We start from the raw sequence: 5,790 nt of genomic DNA on the forward strand, positions 1-5,790 counted from the left end.
ACGTGGGTATGGTTGACCAAACTCTGGGAGATATCACAGAGGGGGTTCCTTCCACCCTAAGGACATCATTGATGGGAAAACACTTCTGTCCTCTCCTCAGTGAGGAGGGGAGCTCTTATCATTTTTCCAGGCAGTTCCCTCCGCTCCTAAGAGGGACCTGTACCCTTTTTCAAAGTGATCCCTATTTCTCTGAAACGCCCAAAGGTTGGGTTCCACCTCATTGAGAAAAGAGGGGGGGTTCCTGACCTGTTCCTGCCAGTCCTTCATCCCACTGAAAACAGCCGGCCACAGACTGTTTCACCACAGTGAGGGAGAGAATTAACATTTTTCCAGGATGGGGTTCCTATGGCAGGACGGTTTTTGAGGTGGATCCCTCTTCTCTCTGAAAATCCAAAGGATGGTTTCCCTAAGTGAGAGAAGGGGGGGTCCGTACCTGTATCCAGTAAGCTCCTTGTCCCTCGGAAACAGCAAACCCAGAATGTTTCCATCACAGTGAGGGAGAGGAGCTGACTTTCTTCCAGGCAGTTCTTTTGGCAGGGTGAGTTTAACGTGAATCCCTCTTCTCTCTGAAACACCCAAAGTTTCACCTCATCGGAGAGTAGAGGGGGACTGTACCTGTCCCAGTACGTCCTTCATCCCTCGGAAATAGTCAACCACAGACTTTTCATCACAGTGAGGGAGAAAGACTAACCTTTATCGGTACTCCTATCACGGGACTTGATGTTCTGTCTAGCAGCTGTATTAGACAGAAACTGGTGAAGGCCGTGACAAGGGGGCCTACCTGCCATCGCCCATATTCGAAAGAAAACGAGTCTGGCAGTCATCGATGGTCTTGCCAGACCAGTCACTAACAAAAAGAATGGCAACTCTATGCCCACACCGTAAGGCAGGCCTTCTAAGGCCCCCCAGACACACCTCCCCTGGGGAGGTAAAGGTCTGCCAATGTCCGAGACGCGCCCGAAGATTGGGGTCCAGTTCACCAGAAGGCTCGATGTGCACAGAGTCATCCTATGACGAAAACTAGCCATTAGGAAAGAGTAGGTAGGCGGGCAAGAAGCTACATGCAAGCACATAAGCATCGTGGCACAAACAATGGGGGGCGCGTCACGTACTGGTTAACGCGGAAGAGCCGAGGCCGAGATTGCATGGGACCCGGGCGCAGGTGCATCTCTGTAATATGCCCATGCAAAAAGCCAAACGATCGAGGGATAATGGTGACTCTCTTGGCGTTTGCGCGGGCCCCACACCCCGCTGCCGCAACTTCCGCACCCTTGCCGGAACACCGATCATCCCTCTCTCTGAATTTAGATTTTTCTTTTTTTTTTTTTCCATCAAATGGTAAGGACCGATTCACCGCAGGGAGAGGGGAAAAAGGGGAGGAGAGGAGGGAGGAGAGGTCCTTTCTTCTTCAGCTGCTGATGTTCTGTCTCTTTATTTGAGAATCCCTCTGTGTCTCTGAGTTTCTTTGCTTTGCTTGCTTGCTTGCTTGAGATGCGGAAGTTCTGGCTTCGCCCGGGCCTTACTTATGGCCCGGCCGTTTGTAGAGTTTCTTTGGACTCGGCGGCTAAATATGCCCAACCGCGATGTATTACGATCGAGTCAGGTCCGATGAGCTGCGCTGGGTGCGGTGATTGGCGGGAGTGGTTCGTTCAAACCGCCTGACCTGACTCTACCGAGGCGGAAACTCGTCGCACGTTGGTCACCACATGCTGCTTATATCGACGCCAATAAAATAACGACCCGCTGACCTACCCTCTCAGACTATGGCAAGGGTTCAAGGAGCCACCAGCCGCTCAGCTCCCGAGATGCAACGCCACAACGACCCCCAGGCAGAGGCCAACAGACTGTTGCTAGGCTAAGAGTTCTCTGCGAGACGAGCAGCGACGCTGCAGCCGAACCTGAGGGCAAGACAAGAACGCCTACAACCAGACGACTTGCTCACATCAGAGGAAAGGGCAGCGAACCGATAACTCAGACGTTTATCTTTTCTCTGAGGAACTAAAGATGCACACAAACTAAGCCAGTGCAACTCAGCCCCGGGCGATGAAGGGATCTGTACCCCCATCATCTCCCGCGGGACTTGGTTAAGTGAGATTGCATCTGAACTTTCATCAACAGATCATGGGAAATTCACTCTACCCAGAGCTGGAAGAGGGATACCATATACCCATCCCAAAACCAAAGGAGCGGGGAAGTACGCCCCATCTCTCTCCTTCAGCTGTCTGGCAAAAGACTGCGAGAGGATGGTACTCGAACCGGGCTACAATGGAAATGGGGAAGCCCCAATGAACACCTCCACGCGGTCACCAGGGGGCATGAGAACAGCGCACACGCATAGCAGCTCTTGAGCACAATAAACAGGGCGCATCTGTGGCAGATATTCCTTGACCTGGAGAAGGCTTTCGAATTGGCAAGTCCTCTTTGCCATTCAGGGAAAGCCTTGATCCAAACGGGAATTCAGAGGTAAAGCTCTGGCTTGGTAGGTGGGACTACTTTACGAATAGAACAGCCAGATTCACAATGCCAAGGTCACCTATCACAGCACATGCCACTAGAAAATGGACTCCACAGGGTGGGTGTTCTCAGTCCAGCATTTTAACACACTAATTGGTCTGTATCCTCAACTAAACCTCCCAGTGGGGTTGCAAGACATCTTCCTATGCAGACGATCTTGCTATAATCTCCACTGGAGCACATTGCTAAACAAAAGCCAAGGGTGTCTGGACTTGGTATCCGAGGAGTGTTGCAGGAACAGAGACTAAAGATCTCTGATACAAATCCCAAGGCCATGGCTACTTCGCAGACAAGAGAGTTCAAGGCACAAGTCTGAAAATCCGGGAATGGATTGGAGTGGTTTCAGGAATACCTTTACCTTGGGGGTAAGGATAGACCGGACCCTTCCTTCCGCCAGGAGGTCCAGTAAGTACATGCTGACCGAACAAAGCAAGACTGTCTGTCATGAGAGTAATGAGGGCGAAGACGCATAGGGCCAGACACAGAGTACTAAGATCATTCTGTACATGCTGTCAGGCCCATTGTAGGACTATGCCTCCCTTCCCCCCTCCCCCCCCCCGCCTCTGATTGGCATCAAGAGAAAATATAAAGACCGATTGGAGACAGTCCCAAAAACGAAGCCGCCAGGGTCATTATGGCTTGCCACAAGGTGGGCCAAGGTCCTCAAAAACTCCTAGTGGAGACAAACCTCTCCCCTGGGCCTCACGAATGATCTAACGGAGCCCAATCTTATCAAAGGTCATCCAGTCCGGAACACAAGACTAAGACACAAAAATATGTCAGACGCCCTAGAACAAGACAACGAGCTGTTTGCAAACAAACTCCTGGCGTCTCACACAGCCAGGGTGCTAATAACGCCATCAGCTCAAAGAAACACTAATGGCCAAGGGGCATGGACTCCCAACACCTGACTTTGTCGAAGAGCTCGCCGTGGGCAAAACTCGATAGGTTTGTATGAGACTGGCAAGAAAAAGAATGACTATTGTACGCCCGTCCTAAAGGCAGTAAACCCAGAGGGTCATGCAATCAATGCACCCTCCGGGGGAGGGCCGAACATATTACACAGACGGATCGGTCGCATCCTTGACACACACTGGCAGGCGCGGCTTATGCAGCAAGGGATGAACAATATCCAACGAGGGAACAGACAACGCACTCATCCGCTACAGGCAGAGGTAGTTGCTATCATGGGGCACTGAGACACGCGTCCATGAGGAAAGGACACGTGGTCATACACACAGACTCCAAAGGAGCCGTCGACTGTCTTCAGCAGCGCTCACCCACTACAACATCTACCTCCTGACAAACTATCGCCACATACACAAAGGATGCTTGCTCAGGGTAGAAGAATTATCATAAACTGGGTTCCAGCCATATAGGGATCAGAGGCAACTGAGCTTGCTGACAGATTAGACGATATCGGACGGGGTATGCCCACAAATACTCATGATAATACATCAGAGCAGAAATTTACTTAGGAGGAAGTGTAAGGTGGCGGCCAACTCCTTCCCTGCAGCTCACAGAGAGAAACGAGACATTCCCCCTCGGCAGCTGGTACTCAGATTCCACAGGCTATGAACCACTGGCACTCTCTGAAATAAACACAGAGGTACCGAAGTCATTCTGCACAGAATGCGCCTAGGTTACCACTGTGCATGGCGATTATACAAACCGTAGAACGTGAAGAGAGGTGTTGCATGCATTGCGGCGAGCCGAACGCCACACTGATACACTACTTGGAGAATTGCGTGCACACGCAATTCCTAGACAAACCCCACAGAACACAGCCGTCGTGCTGGTAAAGAGATTATGCGAGATGCTTACACCACGGCAACAGGAGCGCCTGCTGGCAATCCCACCGCCACGGTAAGCACCGAGTGTCAGACCAACATAAAAAGCTGACACAGGCCGGGCCATAAGTGAAAGGCCCGGCGAAGCCAGAACTTCGCAATCTCAAGCAAGCAAGCAAACCCTGACCTTGCGTCTTTCAAAGATATAAACTCGGCGCGCTGTTACCACGGCTAGTCACTTTGCCCGCTTCGGCCCTCCTAGGGTCGTGGGATCAGCGCCGACGAGCTATAAACGGAAAGATTCCAAGGACTGAACATCTTACAAACTTGCTACGGACTCTGACTCGATTGCCTGTGATTATGGGAGTGCACTCGTGCAATTGCATAAGGCAGACACGCGAATCAGAAGACGAGCAGGATGGAGATGTTCTACGGAAAAAGGGAGAAAAAAATATATACTCCTGAAAAAAAGATAATAATAATAAAAAAATAAAATAAAAAAATAGATAAAAGCCTTCTATCATTATCATTGTTATTCTATGTTCATACCCTATGCTTACTTGTTTTTGTTCTGTTTTTGTTCCTGTCTCGTCATCTATTTACTTAATGATATTTACCCCGCTATTTGCTTTACCACTTTTGTTGACATTCCTTATTTTCTCTCTGCTGTTTTTGTTCTGTCTTCGTCCTTATACTATGTTATTATTATGTTATTATTGCTAATCACCATTTTATCACAATTACCTATGTCTATCTATGTAACATGCTCCCTTTTCGTTCCCACCCAATTGCAATAGTCAGACCAAGTTGTCAGTTCCCCACGATTGATATATAATATACCACTTTATTCTTTTATTAACCACCACTCAAATCACCTCATCCCTCATCACATCTCACCCATCCCACTCTGTCTCTATCTAGATTTATTTCCCCTTGATCACCCATTACTCACCGTTTTATGTAACATACTTCTCATTCGGCCACTGGAGTCCCCCAGCCTCTTTCTTTTCTTGTTCTCAGCATCTAAAAAACAAAATACAAAATTAAAAAAACTAAGTTATTTACTTGTATTCACTTAATTATAAATTAAACTTGTTCTTGTTCTTGTTCTTAAAAAAAAAAAAAATAAATAAATAAATAAAAAGTAATAAAACCAAAAAAATCATTTAGTTAGAATTAAGATTAGATATTGCTTGTTACCACAATCCACTCTCCTTGTTAATCTAGTAAAAAAAAAAAAAAAAAAAAAAAAAAAAAAAAAAAAAAAACATAAAACGTAAAAATAGAAATATATATAAACAAAAATAAATATATTATATTATATAATATATATATATTATATTATACAAAAAAAAGAGGGGTTTACTTCAAATAATAAATAACAATAACGTAATCATCGGCTACTTTTCGCAAATAACATAGAAATAGATCATGACTGACCTCCCCCCCTCCCCTCGATCCAGACATGAATGAGAAATATAAATCA

Source organism: Penaeus monodon, unplaced genomic scaffold, assembly GCF_015228065.2.
Source record: "Penaeus monodon isolate SGIC_2016 unplaced genomic scaffold, NSTDA_Pmon_1 PmonScaffold_58, whole genome shotgun sequence".
Lineage (NCBI taxonomy): Eukaryota > Metazoa > Arthropoda > Malacostraca > Decapoda > Penaeidae > Penaeus > Penaeus monodon.